At 39.3% G+C, this 17,161-nt stretch overlaps 1 protein-coding gene across 5 annotated transcripts in view; it reads left to right on the top strand.

The window, feature by feature from the left end:
• TAB3 (TGF-beta activated kinase 1 (MAP3K7) binding protein 3) overlaps positions 1-17,161 on the top strand; it is a 76,563-nt gene that overhangs the window by 28,086 nt on the left and 31,316 nt on the right. The gene's annotated exons all lie outside the window — the stretch shown is intronic.

Below are 17,161 nucleotides of genomic sequence, written 5' to 3'. Positions count from 1 at the left end.
GAGGAAATAAGTTGGTCTCTGGGCTCTGAAATGCTATGCTTTGCTGGTGCCATGGAACAAGTAGAGTCTTCTGCATCTATAAGAGGGCAGGCAAAGCCAACACATTAATTTAGGTTAAACTTCCAGTAGTGGGGGGAAATGAAACTTTATAGGTTTTAAATAAAAACAATTATAATAAACCTATAAATAATAGGTTTTTACAAGTTCTCCTTCACCATAGTATCTGAGCATCTTAAGATAGTAAGCAGTTCTGCTAATAGAGGTAGTATTGACTGCATATATTATTTGTCAAAATAACACAATATAATCATGCCAGTTTTAATTATTTTGGTAATTTATTTCAAAATACCTGTCAAGAAGTATGTCTAATAATACAGACAACAAAAAAGATTCAGGAAATGTTGTATGACAAATAGATTCCTTATTAGGCATATTAATACAGAACTTTGAGTAGTAATTCATTAAAAGTACAATACAGAAATGTATTTCCCTAACCCCTCAGAAGCAGTGCAAAGCCTTGGGGGAGTCAGGGTAACTGAGGAGCTGAGGGAGACGGAAGTCATTGCTGGGAAGGAGCCTGGGAGTGAACCTGGAGGGTTGTTGTGTGTGGGTGGGAGAAGTATGGAACAATTTTTGGGGAGGGGAGGGATTGTTAGGGAGTTGGGAAGCCTACCCTTGCAGACCCTGGCAGATGACCCCTAGCATCTCCCAGTCAGTCAGGCACATCTGCCCCCGTCCCCACGTGCCCTAGCACCCCCACTCAGCCACTCCTCCTTTCCCTGTGTCCCAGCACCCCCACTCAGTCACCCCTCCTCTCCTTGTCCCCATGTGTCCCTGCACCCCCAGTCTGTGACACCCCACCCAGCAGCCCCATGTACCCCACTCTCTTTTCACTCCATCCCACATAACCCGTTGCCACAGCACTTGGCCCTGCAGGCTGGGTGTTGTGAGGAATGCAGCCTCTGCTCTCTCCCTATCGGCTGCTGGCTGACTGCAGCCAGTGAGTCGGCTGCCTGTGTTCTGGTGTCACAGTAGCCCCTGGTGGGTGGAAGGTGTAACTGTAGAGCATCTCTCGCAGAATATATTTTCTGTGGAGAATAAAAAAAATCCATGGGACACATGAATTCTGCGTGTGCACAATGGTGCAGAATTCCCTCAGGAGTAATACACCATCTCTGCTTGTGTAATTTGGGGGACTGAATCCCCAGAAGTAAAAGTAGGTGCCTCCACCACTTGACCTAAACAGCCAGGTATCTTAGCATGGAAGTAACAGCAGAGTCATGAACCTTATAGCTGTATGATCTACGCTGTGTTACTGTGGATTACAGAAGTACCCAATTTGAAACATTTCATCTGAAAGACTATAGGCAAAATGAAAGAGTTGCTTCTGTTCTATTATGGACTTAGGTTCTGTATTCTCTACTCCTAGCACCATCTGACGTGACATTGTGCAAGTTCCCTTACCTTACTGGAAAATTAGTGCATAGTCCCCTTCCCCATCGCTTCATGAAACCATTGTTCATTATCTGCCCCCTTCCCAAGGGATGAAACCATGGCTCATTTTAAGAGTCGTTAAGAACAAAAACAGTAACAGTTGCCTGTGGAAGAGCTGAGACTAGAACTCATGTTCTATGGGATTGCAGTTCAGTACATCTTCTGCTAAACTGCATAGCATTGTAAACTTTCCTGTTCTGTTCTCCAGTAATGTGACAGGTGAAATCTGCATCACGGTGAGATTGCATATAACGGGCCAAAATTGTGGTGTTCCTGAAAGCTGGCAAAGCTGACAGTGTGCCTGGTTAACTTCGGGGTTCTTTTTTCCAGCCACATCATATATTACATGAATTGCTTACTCAATAGCTATAGGTTGTGTGTACCAGCAAGTAAGCCAGTTCGCACCGGATTGCCATACAACTTTCTGGCTTCTGGCATTTGGTTTATATGGTAGTACGGGAATCGGCAACCTTTAGCATGCGGCCTGTTAGGGAAATCCTCTGGCAGGCTGGGCCAGTATACTTACCTGCGGCGTCCGCAAGTTTAGCCGATCGCAGCTCCCCTGGCCGCGGTTTGCCATTCCAGGTCAATGGGGGCTGCGGGAAGTGGCGCGGGCCGAGGAATGTGTCTTCCCGCAGCCCCCATTGGCCTGGAACAGCAAACCACAGCCAGTGGGAGCTGCAATTGGCCGGACCTGCAGACGCTGCAGATAAATAAACCAGCCCGGCTTGCCACTGGGTTTCCATGACGGGCCACGTGCCAAAGGTTGCCAATCTCTGTGGTAGTATATTGTTGCTGGGGAGTCCTTTATTCCTTCGCTGTCTGGTTGATGTAGAAATTTATCCTAGCTTGCATCTTTTTTGAGGCCCTGCAGAAATCTTCTGACAGCAACAACACATGGTCTTTCTGAACCCAAATGGATTATCTGGGCTGTTAAATTGCAATGAAGCTTATTTTTTATTATAAATTTGGTCCCACAGCATAGAGGTGGGGATCGCTCTTTGCCTGGTGGGAGATCATAGGTGCTCAGAGAAACATTCATTAGTAACAAAGGGAAAATGTTGTTAGTATCTTACTTATTTAGTAGATTTGAAATGATTAACTTTAAAATGCCATTGTCTAAAGGCCTTGCTTGATGCAAGGCTAGTATTGGTGATTTTAAACCTCCTTCTGTTACTTCAAAAAAGTGAAATAAAAAAATACAGTTGACTTTTTAAAATGGCTATCTTTGAGGGGGACAGACATATGCCATGGTCATGATTCTTATCAGGGGATAAAAGGTCCATAGAAAGGAGTATCAGTTTTGAAGCTGATATTATATTGTTAGTGAAATGCTCCCAACTTTTTTCCCTTAACATCCCAGTATATTGGGCAACCTGAGTATGCATCTGTTCCTAGCACTTCTTAGGTCATGCTTGTCCAGGCACAATCTGTGTGTAGCAAATTCCCTTTGATAGCTTCAGAGGATTTTAATATTCTGTGGCAGAAGAGGAAGAACAATAAAAGAAGATATTTGTGGATCCCATTTAGATCTTGATGGATCATGAGGATGACATTGTCCGCTCTCCTGGTCTGGTGGCCATAAATGAAAGGAACAGAGAGGCCTGGGAAGAGATTGGAAAAAAAGGAAGATGCAGGAAAAGATGGATGCCTCTTAGAGGATGTGGAATCAATAGTTTAAGGCAATGACTCTTGTGGTGCGAATAAACAACTTGCTCCCAGGCCACAGATGGGGACCCCACACTGCTCCAGCCCCATCTCCCATCAATGTCATAATGAGTTCAGTGGCAGTGAGTCATTTCCTTCTTCTAAAATGAAGGACCCTACCTGTCTCAGAAGTGCAGCCCTGCTTTCTATGAGTATTGTGAGGACAACAAGAATTATCCCCGAACGTGATCTCAGCTGTAAGTAAACAACATGTTTGTGCTTTAAACATTCTTTTCCATTTCCAACATGGGCTCTGTTTTGAAAAACTTGTTTATCAGTGTTTCATGAAGAAAAACAACCTTATTTTGTAGTATGATTTGTCTGCATAGAATCCATGAAAACACTTTTCAGTCATCATCCTTTTATTACATACAGCAGTCATTAAATAACAGCCGATTAATCTATAAAAAGATAAAAGGAATAAAAGATCATGTAGCGTAAGCACAGAAACATGGAGATCTGTGTCCTCTTTGCACTCTACTACTGCAGTGTCGGTATGAAAAAAATAATGGCACGTGGCATCCCTCATCATGCATACCGTACAGTGTGTCCAACAATTGTAGTAATTTGCCTAGGATAATAGGCAATATCCCATTTTGTGGTGTTGGTTGTGCATTTTTCCATCTGCTCACAAATGTTATGGAGGATTTAGCTAAGACTAGAGACATATGTCAGGTCAATATAATTTTGCTTCAATAGGCATCTACATAGACCCTCAGGATGCACTCAAACACCTTTCTGACACTAGAGAGGTAGTAGTTTAATTGCTAATTGTTAGCATCTCATAATCGTAGTATTGCAAGGCAACAGAATGTAAGCTAAGGTCCCCAAGGCATTTAGCACAGAAATATCACATTTCTTGGTTTTACTGCATCAGTGGCACCCTTATCTACTCTTTCCTGCTCATTGTCTAATTATTTCATATTCTGGTATCCTGAATCATGACAGGTGAGCAAGTGAAGCACCTTCTGTGATCCACCACAGCATTATTTTATGGTTGTAGAGCTCTGCAGATTGAGAGGGGAAATGAACAAAGAATTGGGACATGAATTCCATTAGTAGCCCCAGCATACTTTAAGAAGTCTTCACATCATTCACGGCCCTCAATGACTTGATTGGCATTGCTAACTTTAATGATGAATCAGTAACATTTACTTTGTTGCAGTACTATTTCTCTCATTGTCTTTCCCATGCCAAAGCTTTCAAGTGGTAGTCTGCATTCTTGGCTAGTCTCCAAAGTGCTATGACAACTCATGTCCAGAAGGACAGTCTTCCTCATCTGAGTGAATTTCAATTGTAAGGTAGTTGCTAATGCCACACATACAGTCAAAAGTGATTAGTTGCGTTTTGGGGTCTCGACCAGTTGCACTTGGTTTAGATCATTACTGTATTTTCCCAGCAGTGGGCTGAGCTCTGTTTTGCCGGAAGTCTGCTTTCTTTGTGATTTAGTTTGGCATTTTAAATGGACACAATTCTGTGTGTTCCTCTACCTTGTTTTCAGGTTACAATTGAGACTGTTCTTTATAGTGTAACTCTCTGCCCAGTCTGCTTCCAAGCTGTTAAGCAGCAAACTCCAGAATCCGGAGGATGTAGCAACCTGCAGTGCTAGGAATGTCTCCACAACAACTGGTCACTGTGATCATTGAGGCAGGAGATGGAGTTGTGTAAGCCATCCTTTAATCCTAGATGGATAATTTAGGGCAGGTTGGGGACTCTTGGAAAAGAAATACTCATATGCCTTGACATATGGCATTGCTTCCCAGAATACACTTAATAACCATGGTTAGGTGGCGTGGTAGGTATGACAGAAAAGCTGCTACATGTGTACACATGAAACCACATTGTTTGTATCCAGTTGCTGGAGTCTCAAGATGTTCCAGTCGGCAAACACTTTTATAGATACATTTCCATAAGTTTGTCGTTGCCTTCACCTTTTGGTAGGGAGGGTAAAGAGACTTATCTGGCATGAGTTTTGGAGAAAACGAAATTTTGTTACGGTTACACTGAATGTAATCATTAAATAGAGTGGTTAAATAAATAAAAATGTTACATACAAAACTTCTTTATATTTTTCCCATTGTCAATGGAGCCAGATCACTTAAACTACTTAAATAGTCAACCTAATTAATAGTGGCACTCCAGGCAAGTTTGAAGTTGAGCCAGTCTTGGTTCCAGAGCCTGTTCAAAGGATTAGAGTGTGAGATTACATGATTGCATCTGCAGCCAGGTCACATGCCAGTCATGTTTACAAGGCTATAATTGGGTGCAGATGACTACTGAATAGATAGTAGACATGACTGGGATGAAATGTTAAAGACCCCCCCCCTTTTTTTTTTTGCCTAGTTAATCCTTGATGAAAGAGAATTTAACTTGAGCTATGTTCAGATTTCATGGAGTGGAATGAGGTTGTCACCTAGGTGTCGTACTTATTTATAAAAGCTTTAATGTCCTGGCAACCTTTCCTTCCCGGTCACTTATTTCTACAATCACTGTAAAATGTGTAGTAGTAACTGTCTTTACAAGGTTGCTGGAGTATTGAGGAGCGTGAGGGGAAATGATACATCTTGCCTAGGAGTATAGACTAGACATTTGACCAAGAACTTACTCATTTTTGGGCTCTGCTCTGTTAGGCAACAAACCAAAAATAGTAATATACTTGTATTTAAATTCATTGCTTTCTAATTCTGTCTTCTGAGCTAGTTTCCTTCTTGTCTTTTGATGTTTTGTTGTTGGCATACAGTTTATGGTGGGTAGTCTTTTTTTTTTTTAGAAGTATGTAACCAAAGCAGCAAGGGAGCTGAGAGAGTTTTATGGGTATGCTATTACTTATGTGGAATCACCTACGGTGATCAGCCTAATCTTTTAAAGCAGAACTTTCCTGGAGCAGAGCATGATTTGGGCAGTGGCGAAACTTAGGGGAGGAGTTGAACAGCTTCTTTCCCTTCAACTCCCATCTCTTCCCAACAGCCACACCTCTGGCTCAGCTGTCAGGCAGTATTCCCTCATCTCCTCACCCCTAACACCTGGCTTCAAAACAGATCCCAGCCAGCAGAACCTTTCCTCCCCATTCACCAGCCTTCATATAAAAACAGCCAGCTTCAGCCCCGCGCCGCTCCTGGCTGCGGTAGGGGGGGGCCACCGACTTCAGCCCTATGCCGCTCCTGGCTTCGGTGCTGGAACTCGGGGCACTTGGTTTCAGTTACGGGGTCCCCCCCCGAAAGAGCTCGCGGACCCCCAGTTGGGAACTGCTGGTTTACACTGTAACAAGCAAACTTCCTAGTGCAATAGAATATTTTCCCATTTATTTACCCTAGTAAATCAAACCTCTGAACAACCCACTTCTTTGCCAGTAGGCAGTTTCTGGGAATCCTGTGTTTTGTAATGCCTAAATCAGTGGTTCTCAGACTTTTGTACCGGTGACCCCTTTCACATAGCAAGCCTCTGTGTGCAACCCCTCTTATAAATTAAAAACACTTTTTTACATATTTAACACTACTATAAATGCTGGAGGCAAAGCATGGTTTGGGGTGGAAGCTGACCACTCACGTCCCCCCTTGTAATAACCTTGTGACCCCGAGGGATTCCGACCCCCAGTTTGAGAACCCCTGGCTTAAATAGTAGTATCGTTTCAGATTGCTTGTTGAATCTGACCTCTTAACTGATCTGTAAAAGTGATTAGATATTGCTTGGAAAAAACTTACACTTAAAGCAGCCTTTTCTGAAGACTTCCTATGCTACATAGACTACAAGAAATATGCTTAGATTATGTGTGCTAAGATTAAATGTCTAGGCTTCATCTTTAAGATCACTGTTTTTACTCTTCAGCTTCACTGGAATACCAGAGAACTGATTATGTATGGTGTTTCTGAGAAAAGAATGTACAGTGTTCTACTGGGTGACTTGGTTGAGAATACATTATTTTAGGACTTTACCTGCATTCTTAGAGGATTCATAAATCAAAGCAATATCATATAACATATGAATTTCTTTATTGCTAATTTAAGTTAAGATCTGTAAGCTTAATGGGCATTACAGATGGCAAGGTGGTCATTGTCATATGTCAGTCAGAATTTGTTATCGGGATGAAATTATTGCTTTTTTTAGGGCTGTTGATTAATCACGATTAACTCAAAAAAAATTAATCGTGATTAATTGCACTGTTAAACAATAGAATGCCAGTTGAAATTTATTAAATATTTTTGGATATTTTTCTACATTTTCAAATATATTGATTTATTCTACAACACAGAATACAAAGTATACCGTGTTCACTTTATATTATTATTTTTTATTACAAACATTTGCACTGTAAAAATGATAAACAAAAGAAATCGTATTTTTCAATTCACCGGCCGCCACTTCCTGCAGCTCCCATTGGCTGGGAACGGCAAACCGCGGCTACCAGGAGCTGCGGGCGGCTGTTCCTGTGAACAGTTGATGTAAACAAACTGTCTCGCGGCTCACTAGCGGATTACCCCGACAGGCCGTGTACGGCCTGCGGGCCACAGGTTGCCCACCATTGGGTTAAGTTCAGGTCTACACTACCACTTACTTTGGTATAACTTACATTGCTCAGGAGTATGAATAAGGCGATGTCTACACTAGCACTTTTGTCGGTATAAGTTACATTACTTAAGGGTGTGGAAAAAAACCTCTTCTCTGAGACACACAGGTTGCACTGAGGAAAGCACCGGTGTGGACAATGCTATGTTGGTGGAAGAGCTTCTCCTGTCGACATAGCTACTGCCTCTCATGGGGGTGGATTTATTATGCTGATGAGAGCTCTCTCCCGTCAGCATAGAGCATCTTCACCAGATGCGCTACAGCGGCACAGCTGCACCAAGGTAGCACTTCTAGTAGACTAGCTCTTACAAAATCAAGGGGGAACTCTCCCTGTGAAGAATTAAGTTGCAGAATGTGGAAACCCAGGGCATAGTAGATCAGTGAAAGGATTAACTTAATGTATTTGTTGCTGGTGGTTGGATTCTGTTTTGAGTCATGGGAGTGGGCTTGTAAATGGTGGTATTTATACAGTTTTCACAATGCAATCCGTTAGATGTCAGTGCTGCAGTTTCCTATTGAAATCGTATGGAAAGAGCTGATTAGCAAAAACCAGTAAAGTGCGGAGCTAAGGGACTAAAAAACTGGTCTCCAGCCCTGGGATCTTACTTCAGCCTGGTAGTTAAATTTAGCTCAGAAGCTTGCTCCAGTCTTGCTCCAGCATTTTAATCATGGGTGTTCATTTTAGTTTAGGAGTGAAGTCCAGGTTAGAAACTTGGTTTCAGCTAAGAACTCATCCTTAAATATAGGGTTTCAGTCAGAAGACTCCTTGTCTTTTAATGGTGGATTTTATTAAGGGATGTTTATTTTATGACTGTTACTGTAACTTTAAGTTAATTTAACATACCTTTTTATAGGATCTCAAATTGTTACTTACTTTGATATTTAAAATGGATTCCAGATTATTTTCAATATATATTTGAGTCAATGAGCTGCATTTTCTACACTATAATAGTGGAGTGACGCTCTTTACTAAATGCTGAGCACTGTGCTAGCTGCTGCTTCAGTGAAGAGAATGTGATCTAGAGTCTGCCTTAGCCTCCTTTCAGCTTTAGAGAATTGGATATGATTTCACATCAGTAGTTACAAGGGCCATTTTAAAAAAAACCCCAACCTATAATCATTTTTGTTTGATTTCTGGGGAAAAAACACACACAGTTGCTTTCTTTATATATCATTCTGAAGTATTTACAAGAAATTAAGATATATTGGGAAAGTTTTTTTTATTTGAGAAGTTTAGAAATTTTTCTGTAAATAAAAACTTGTGCAATTCTAAAAAGTTGAAGGGAGATATGACGAGAGCATCAAGGTTATGGTGCTTATTAGGAAACAAGTTATAGAATTATCTAGAAACACAGAGGGAAAGGGGAATGTGGAGCCCACTAATTAGGCAGAGATGGGTGAGTACTGGGTTAAGTGATCTCTTTTTGATTGAGAGTGGGGGGTTGGTGGCAGAGCGCTCGGTTTGTTGGAACCTAGAAAATTCTGGAGGTAACCAGGGCATTTGAGAACATGCTTATTGAATAAAACTGGTTGGGTTTTTCAGTCTTCAAAGTGTTGAAGTCACTGGTATTTGATATTCCATTCTAATGTAGGACATTTGAAAGCTGCTAATTAATATAAATGTATTTAATTACCTAAGGTAATTACGTAAGACAATACATTTTTTTTTCTGACTCCACAAGTCTAAAGGGGTAGGAAAAAAGCAACTGGATGAACTGAAGTGCAAAGTAAATATGGTCAGGGTTGAAAAAAATACTCCTCTGAAGAGTACAGAAAATAATTGTGTTGGATTCTTCATGATCTAATGTGCCACTGAATAAAACTTATTGAAAGGAAGAACAGACTCGTGATAAGTTAGATCCATCATTAAAATGTAGGTGCAGTGATCATTTAAGTCTTTGTTCTAGGCCTCTGAGCAGTTTTTAAACTGCTAGAGGACAAAGACATGAACTTGAGAGAAAGAGTTGCAGCTTTCTTTTATGCTAATATTGACTTTGATGTAGCACAAGATGAGCAGTTTTTAAAAATGACCAAAGCACTTCGCTCTTGATGCATTCTTTTCAGGTATGCTGTTAGAAGAAATGGAGAAAATCAAAGGAAGAACAAAAAGAATTGTATTAGATACTAGGGCAAGAAGATTGGTTGAACATGAGAAATGACCAGATATTGGTTACAAGTATCATCTGTAAAGGGAAGAATAAAATCCCACTTAATGCTATTAATTTTACATCTGAAAAGAAAGCAGAACACCAGCCAAATTGCAAAAGATGATGTCTAGGAATGCTGAGAAAAGCACAGGAAGGAGGTCTGTGCCATTTTTTCATGTGATGAAATTAAAGTGGAAGTAGAGGAAAACATCTGAAGTTCAGTCATTCTAAGCTTCTCATATGTGAGCATATAGCACATTTTTACATAACTGCTCCACAGAAAGGCTGTAAATTTACAAAAGCAGTTAAAGGAGGCTTTGGAGGGATTTACTAGCTAGAGACTGACATTGCTGACTCAGTCTCCAAACCTGATTTCCACACTAAAAATAAATTAACGGAACACGTAAGGACAAATTGGAAATTATTTAAGAAGGTGTGGGATTTTTATCTAGGTATCATGACTGATCCAGACACACAGGTTGAACCCATATCAGGAAGAAGGCTGAAATATTGCTCATGGAACATAATCCTAATTGTATGCCTTTTAGGATTTAAAATTGAAGATCCAGATACCCACCCTACATTTGTTTGTAGATTAAGTTCTCACAATTCATTACTTCAAAATGGTGAAAAATTGGCTGTCCAGCCAGCTCATCATCAAGCAAGCATAATTTGAACAGCATTCAGATTGATATGGTTGCAATCTCATAATAGGTTAGGTAATGAAAAAACAAATGAATTGATAAAAATGAATGACTATTGTAGATCAGATACAAAGGAGAGAGATCTTAATGGCTAGTAGCTTGTTGACTTGATTGTGATCTCGTTTTACTTATAGAATTGCTATTTCTTTTTGGACAATATCTCATCTTTCCACAAGATATCATTTTTTTGGCAGAAGGACTACTATATAGCTCTGGATTAATTGAATCAGATTTTACATGCTTAAACATACGTTTTCATTTCTACTCCATTGATCTCAATCTTCTCAGTCATTATTAAAATATTTTCCATTCCTCAACATCAGGCATTTAGGCTTTCCTTTGTGCATTTTCTTTGTTGTTCAGGTAGGGGATTAGTATTTGGTACTTTTCTGTATGATTCAGATTTGTGTTTTTTCAGGAAGAATAAAGAACTTGGAACAGTGGAATAAATATCACCCAAAATTTGCAGATCCATCGCATGCTGCTGCCAGTCATTGATCTGTAAACAGGGTTAACTGAGTTGTGAGCTGGCAGACTTTGAGATATGGAAACATACAAACAATTAAGGATTAACATTGCAGCAGTGTGTTGTGTATAAAAGACGGTTGGAATAGTTAGCTATTTCCATATACAAATAAATATGATCTATTCTGTTTTAACATCATTTATAGCAGTAATCCTAGTTCTAACATACCTAGATTGTTTAAGTCAGCGTTTTGCAAATGTACATCTGGTACATCTTGAATGTGCCTACATCTTGCATTTAATGCAATGGAGAGCAGAAAAAATTATGGAAAGGGGTAGCTTATTTAACTTCCAAATAAGTTTCAATATGCAACTGAAATCAATGTCATTTTTGCTCTGTAAAGATACTATATAAAAATAGCAATATCTTAGACATCAGATTTTCTCCCTGTATGTATTGAGTTATATCTGTTTACTTCATCGTAAAAATGCACATTTACCACTTTTATTCCGTTTTAGTCCTGCAGAGCCAACACAGCTAAGAGATGTTGAGCGGAATTCTCCTTCTTTTTGTGCACTGTCAGAATTTGGTTGGGGTTTTCAAAGGAGTTTTTGATACCTTGGGGTTCAGCCCAGACCAAAAAGGGTTTGTGTCACTGTCTGCCCTGCAATTCTGGGTGCCTTCAGTGCTGTGCTGCTGTGACTGACAACCCTGACACCAGCAGCCAACCTACAAGCGTGCAGGTCACCCTCTGGCTTCCATGACTCAGTTGGTTTTGTTGCAGTGTAACCCCAACACTTGCCACCCACACACACAGAGTCCTGAACTTCCCCAAAGCTGTCTGCCTTGCACTGTTCCGCCCTCTCCCTGAACACTTACAGAACCTTAAGTTCATTGTTCCTTTAAAGAGACGATATGCTGCAGCTCATTAATTTAATTAGACTGTGACAAACACTCTTATTTCATTCACGGCATTGAATTGGTTTAATTTATTTTAAAAATAAAACAAGTTTATTAAATAGTCATAGGTTTAAATGATACCAAGTACAATGAGTCAAAAGATAAAAATAAGTACATACAAACATTTACAAAGATAAAAATAAGTACATACAAACAAGTAAAAATACATTTCTGAGATTAAAACTTAATTTCAGCAAGTTACAATCTTTGTCTAAGAAGATTTCTCACTTGTATTCAGTTCCCAGAGACCTCAGCCGCCTCGGATGAAGGATACAATGTTCTGTGATTCCAAGAGCCCTGGCCCTTTGACTCCCACAAGGCTTTTTGTTTCTGCTTATATCTCCCAAAGTTCACTGACCCTGTTACAAGAGGCAGGAAGGATTCCTGCTGTTTTTCCCTTCCTGTTGACCTCCCATCTTCCTGCTGATTCATATGCAAATGGAGCATCTATTGTTTTGATTCCCTGCTGCCTTAATTTACATTGAAGGCAGGGAGAGAGCTACCTTTTCTCCTGTCTAGGAGAGAACCTGCTTTTCCCTGTTTGGTCACAGACTTTAAAGCATAATATCAGTGACTATCCACAATTCCTTATATATAGTGCTCTATGAAATCTGCTTTTGTTTTTTTTATCAAAATTGTTTGACACATTGACAGCAATTAAGTATCCTTACTATAAATACATAAAAATGTTCAGAATTGGATTGCAACGGGGAAAACTGATTTTAACAACAAAAAACCCCTATAATTTAAACAAAACATCCTGCAGATATACAGTATATGGTAAAAGTAACATTTTAAATCACTTGTTAAAGTAGCACTCAGTAATATGACCAAACTGACATTGCTGAACAGTAACACAAGAATTTAACAGATGTCTCTTACAGTGACAATATTACTGAATTCATATTTGAATAATTAAATAAAAAAATGCACAAAACACAATTCATCCTTGCAGCAGTCGTTGCCATTTTATCTTAAACTCAGTAACTTTCGAGCTTCCTAAATGCTGAAGGAATGCTTAAATTAATTTCAAATTTGATTAAATAATGTCAAGCTAACAAATCAGCATTTTATTGCTGAGTACTGTAACTTTTTGATGTCTCTGCTAACAGAGTAAATTTAGCATACCTGGCAGCACCTTCAAGAAACATTTGGTATCAATTGATTACAGAAACTTTACAGAACATATCTGATGCATAAACTTTTATGTTTAAATCATCTTTCTAGATTTCAGATAATTTCCCTCTATCTTACAGAGGGGTTTTAATTTCACTGTTTTATGACAGTGGAACCCTAGCACTGTATTAACATGTGGGGAGGGAGGAATTTAATGGAAACACAAAGCTTGATTGCAGTGAGTTCCTCTTTTCTGAGAGTCGCCCTACTCTTTTTCCCGTATGGTAAGTGGTGGTTGTCGTATAGAGCTAATTGGAGATCAGATCTGGAGACTTTTAGAGGATCCCTTCCCAACTAGCTACTGCCCATCAATGAGCACTCTCTTGACCTTTGAAGAAAGTGGTTCAGACAATGTTCTCTCTACTTTTTTGAAGTCAAAAGGGTATAGAGTTACTGTGGCATTACCACTGTGGACAGAGCTGAACTCTGTATCCAGCAACTGAGCTGTGTACAGTGCCTTTATGGCAGACTGTATTGCTTACATCATATCATGATGATTTTAAAGACATTTCACCTCTTCAGATTGTCCTATTGATCCCAACGAGTAGTATGGAATGTGAGTGGTAGCGTTCACTAATAGTATGCATCAAATGTGGCAGGAGAACAAACCTTTGACCTGATGTTTCTGCTTTAATGGATATTAATTTCAGTGACAGAACGCTCCAAATAATGAAGTATCTTATCTTGACAGTGGTTAGAGACTAAAAGAAAGGGGAAAAAAATAGTGTAGGAAAGGCCCTAGAGAACAGAGTTCTTGGGGTGAGGTAAAGAGTGAGAGGCCAGAGCTTCGTATCATACAAAAAGGAATTAGCCATTTATATGGATGAGAAGAATATCCAAAATTAAATATTAAAAAATAAACAAAATAGACACCAAGATTTTGGAAAGAGTTTAAACAGTTAAGCTTCAGGGGCACAAACCAACCTCTTTACCTATTGGCGTTTAGGAAGAAGCTTTCTTTGGGGGCTGGTTGTGGGCACTGTCACGTACAGGATAGCAGACTTAATGGATCCCTCATCTGATTCTGTATGTTCCTACAGAAGAGTTTGCATATTAGTGTCAAACTTAGTTTTTGAACTAGTGTAAACATGGCTTTTTAAACAGTTCAGTTTAATTCAGTTTTAACACAACTGACCAACTCTGTGCAAAGTTTAACCATATTTAACAACTGCATTTAAATGTTGCTTAAACACAGTTGAATTGGGTTGTATGGCTGTTTGGCTGCTAGTCTGTTTCTGCCCTGAGAGTATCAGAAAATTGTCCCACTTTTGCTCTAGGACTGATGGAAGTGATAGTGCAATCAGTCACAGCTGTTTTTACTATTTCGTCTACTGTTTGCCTAGATGAGATAGTGGTAAAATGTCTGTCAGGTCAACACTAGTGATCACTGGATGTCTTCATTGTTGGCCAGACTGGGTTAAAAAGTTCTAGCATAAGTTTCTAACTGGACTAAAGCACAGTTTTAAACCTGTTTTTAAACATAGTTTAGTTACCTATACAGAGCCCAGTGAACAGTGTTATAACTCAGTTTGAACACAGCTAGGTTTAAACCCTGCCGAGGAAATATGGTTCTATATTGAGGATAACTCTTCACAGACAGGGCTGTTGGCCATTGACCATTCAATATGGACCAGGACAAGCTTGTCTAAACAAAATGTGGATAGGCCAGAATATATGTTAAATCTCAGTTTAAACAGTTTGACATTGTCCACTCAAACATTTTATACCAAGTTAACTGATGCAATTTTAATTAAATTTGTGTTAAAGCATTACAGTTGTCACAGTTCCTTTCTCTGTGGTTGGTTTGATGTGTTAGTTTCTGTAGGATTATGAAGGGCACATCTGTTCATGAAAAGATCTTTATGCCTTTTCATAATTTTTTTTATTCAGGTCTGGGTACATTGCCAAAAGTGGCAGTTTCCACATAAAGTAGTCATAAGAATATAAGAATGCCCATACTGGGTCAGACCAGTGGTCCATCTAGCCCAGTATTCTGTCTTGCAACAGTGGCTGTCGCCAGATGCCTCAGATGGAATGAACAGAACAGGCTAATTTATTGAATGATCCATCTCCTTGTCATCCAGTCCCAGCTGCTGGCTATCAGATTTAGGGACACCCAGAGCATGGGGTTGTGCCCCTGACCATCTTGGCTAATAGCCATTGATGGACCTATCCTCAATGGGGTTTTCTATTCCTTTTTTGAAACCAGCTGCATTTTTGGCCTTCTCAGCATCACCGGGCAATGAGTTCCACAGTCTGTGCTGTGTGAAGAAGTACTTCCTTATGTTTGCTTTAAATCTGCTGCCTAGTAATTTCATTGGGTGACCCCTGGTTCTTGTGTTATATGAAGGGATAAATAATACTTCCTTATTCACTGTCTCCACACCTTTGATTAGACATGTTAATAAAATTAGACCAAATGTTACAGCCATATAATGCAACCAGGAAGACCATTGCATGGTACAAGAAACTAGCTGTTGTCAAGACCATTCAGAGTGCTTGGGAAGAATCTGTTACCTCGGCACATAGCATTTCTGAAATGCATTTAAATGCATTTTTTTGAAATGCATATTTTTTATGTAGTACAAATACAAGTCATAAAATAGAATAGTCTGTTTTTCTGCCCAGTTCAGCTAAGCTTTTCACTGTGGAATGACACTGACGTTTGTGTGGCAGTGTTTCACAGAACAAGTTTTTAAGTGCTCATATTCTGCTGAAAAGTTCATGCTTCAAAATTAGATGTACCAATACAGTGAGCATCAAACCTTTGGAGAGAATACTATTGCTACCACTGAAGTAATTATTTTATAAACACATGTACTTTATAGCTGCCAAAAATATCCTGATGTGCAATATAAAGTGTAATATTCAATTTATAGTCTCTTGCTTAAGTGGCTATATTGAAATATTGAAATTTTGGGGGGTATGGGGAGAAGCTTAATTCAGTCTTGAGAATCCTTTGGTGAGGTGGGTAGCAAAGGCTCATGCAATTTACTTTCAATTAAGATTCCTATCTAGGTGTTTTTTAACATTCTTAATGCCATGCTTACAGTGTCAAGGCTAAAAGTGTGAAAAAATTATCTATAAATCTGGAAAAAAATCTACAAATCACATGCAAGATTCTGTCCACCCTAAAGTATGATAGTCTCATAATGAAGTCTGGAAACGTTCAGAAGAATTTGTTGTGCTGGATAGTGCATAATCTTACTCTGAGCAAAGAATTAAGTCAGCAACCCAGGCTATAGAACACCCTTGTCTCCTTTCCACATCTGGCAGATGAGAATAATATTAACTCCCTCACAAGAAGGTTTTGAGGGTTAGTTAATGTTTGTAAAGTATGTTGAAATGTAGCTATAGTAAGTACTTAATATTACTAGTTACTTTCTGGCCAGAATTGTAGAAGGCATCCTTGGCTTGGTATTTTGACTTCAGCTACAGTATTTCAGGCTAGTATTGTGTTGATTAGTCAAAATGGGTAAACCTTGTTTACTCAAGATGCATGTGTCCTTTGTACACTTTTATTCTGGTTCAAATACTACTTGTTATAATACTACTAGATAAAAGAATCCTGACACGAAAGTAGACACTTTTCTCTCTGCCTTTAAATATGAAGGTGATAAATGTTTTATGAATACCCAAGATAAATACTTACTGTAATCCTAAAATCACTTTGCATGTTCTTGGTCACTCTTCTTTCCCCAGAGATATCTTGGATGCCCACATGACTTGAAGGCTTGAAAATATTCTTTTCCTACTGAAAAAAGAAAAGGACTTGTGGCACCTTAGAGACTAACACCTATTTCTATTTTGAAAATATTTTATTTTTTTAACATAATGGAATAGAAGCAGACATGGCTTTGTTTCCTGGTGTGCAAGATTAGATAATGTTGGCTAATTGCTTGAGTCAGCAAGAATTATTTTCCTATATAGGTCACAAAAATGGT

The sequence above is a fragment of the Lepidochelys kempii genome, chromosome 1 (assembly GCF_965140265.1).
Source record: "Lepidochelys kempii isolate rLepKem1 chromosome 1, rLepKem1.hap2, whole genome shotgun sequence".
In the NCBI taxonomy this organism is placed as follows: Eukaryota; Metazoa; Chordata; order Testudines; family Cheloniidae; genus Lepidochelys; species Lepidochelys kempii.
The sequence above is the reverse complement of the archived record's forward strand: the minus strand, read 5'-3'. Positions and strand labels throughout refer to the sequence as shown.